This window comes from Capsicum annuum, chromosome 5 (assembly GCF_002878395.1).
Source record: "Capsicum annuum cultivar UCD-10X-F1 chromosome 5, UCD10Xv1.1, whole genome shotgun sequence".
In the NCBI taxonomy this organism is placed as follows: Eukaryota; Viridiplantae; Streptophyta; class Magnoliopsida; order Solanales; family Solanaceae; genus Capsicum; species Capsicum annuum.
In genome coordinates, this window is record NC_061115.1 from 49,822,637 (window position 1) to 49,824,800 (window position 2,164).

General features: G+C 36.6%; 1 non-coding gene across 1 annotated transcript; it reads left to right on the top strand.

The window, feature by feature from the left end:
- The first annotated feature begins 904 nt into the window (after positions 1–904).
- LOC124899073 lies at positions 905–1,011 on the top strand. Its single transcript, XR_007056212.1, has one exon. It is a non-coding gene; the product is annotated as a small nucleolar RNA R71 (small nucleolar RNA).
- The last annotated feature ends 1,153 nt before the right edge of the window (positions 1,012–2,164 follow it).

Here is a 2,164-nt window from a genome sequence, read left to right on the forward strand (position 1 = left end):
GATCTTTCAGCTTTGTGGGCAGTTTGTTTTGTAGCTTAGATGTGCACTCTCATTAAGTGTAAGTATAGCATACTTTGTCAATCTGTTCTTATTTGCCACTATATCCTTCAAGTATTTTGTATATTTTGGAACACTCTATGGAATATCAACTAGAGGAAGATTTACCTGAACTTGCTTCAGAAGATCCAAAAACTTCGTGTAACTGGCCACCTTTTGTGCGTACTTTTCCTTTGAGGAAAGGGTAAAGTTATAGCCTTCTTCTTCACTTGAATCTTATTACCTGTAGCTTTTTCTTTGACCCCTTTCTCCTCATTGGATTTAGGATCATCGTCAGTGGCTATACGACTAACCTGCTCAGGTACCGCCTCTTTTAACTACAACCCACTCCTTGTGGTAACTGCATCTACCTACTTTAGATTTATCTCTGTATAGCTAGGTAGCCACCTTGAGGTCTTGTGTTTTGTGCTCTAATAATCTGATCGAGGTACAACTCTAAATTTCTTGTAATCAACTGTTGAGCCTTTAGATTTGGTCGGCCGCGTGTTCACTACTTCCAAAAACCTCATACCAAGAATTCACCTATTGGACTGTATTAGCTATAGCTGCTACTTGCAGAACCCCTAACTTCATGTTGTTCAACTGAGTAAGCATATAATTTTGCATTACTACAAGCTGAGCTGATACAGAAGTGCACTAATATACCTCTAACACACCTGCAACCTTGTTAGGAGCACTCCTCGAGTCAGCATGCCATTCTAGGTTCCCTTGTGAAATTTGATTTAGCAATGTGTACAATTCATCATAAGTCTTCTCAAGAGCTTGCCCACCTACTGTTGAATCCAAGAGAATCTTGGTATTTTGCTTTATCCCCTCAATGGAAGTATGAACAAGAACATCATTAGACTGATGATGGTAAGGACAATTTCTAAGCATACTCTTAAATCTCTGCTAAGCTTGGTAGAGATTCTCTTCTTTATTTTGTTTGAAACTCAGAATCTTGCTTCTCAAACGTACAGTCTCCCTAGATTGAAAGAATCAAATAAGGAACTTTCGAGCCAGATCTTCCCAATAAGTGATGAAGGGTAGTGGTTCAGCATGTAACCACCTCTTTGCTTCCCCAATTAAAGAAAAAGGGAAGAACGTCAGTTTGAAATAATCAATATTTATCCCTGTAGGAATATAAGTATTGCTTATTTCCAGGAAGGTCTGTATGTGCTGTTGTGAATCTTCATGTGAAAGGCTAAAAAATTGCCCAGCCGAATTTAGCAACTACACCATGTTTTGCTTTAAGTCAAAATGACCACCTGGCTCGGGCTTATGAATACTATTAGTCGCATGGTTCATGAGTAGAATTTTCACCTTATGAACAGGTCTATCAGCTGGTTGAACATGAGCAGCTGGGATGATTGGATCATGGACATGTCCAACATTTGGATCAATCGGATCATTTAGATCAACAATATTTAGATCTCTTCTTTTAGCTATTTGAACCTGTTAAATGGGATACTGATCTCTTTGCCTCTTTGAAATACCAATTTTGCTTCTAAAAAAGGCTCTACCAACTCTCTATCTCTCGCCAGCCCTATATTTAGCTAAACCTGCAAAAATTTAGCTGCTAAGATCAAGTTTTTAACACTCAAGCTTATTATCAAAAACCAAAAATTTAGCAAATTCCTAATTATACTAGTCCTCGGCAACGGTGCCAAAACTTATTGCATTCAAATAAACACGTAGGTGTATGTAATCATACAAGTAATATAGTGTCTTAGACAGTCAGATACCATTCTCATGAGGACTATGCAACTAGTAATTCAACGAACTTTAGTTTTAGACAAAGAAGTCTTAAGTGTTATAAAGTATCAATATGCTTTTTAAGTTTTGAATAAAAATGTAAATAAATAATAAATAACAATTTGTGACAATAGCAAAGCAAGCAATTACTTTGAACAGTAATGATGAGAATTCCAAGGTTGAGGCACATCTAAAAATCATACAATTCTTTATTCTTATTGCATTCTAGTTTGTTATTAGGTTATTGATTCGCAAGGTTTTTCGTACAATCTTGGTCTCCCGGCCTCAAATCTTCTATCTATCCGAATATTACAAATACCTCGACTAAAAAAGATGCAATAATTCATCTAGATTCATAAAGCTATCTTTGTGC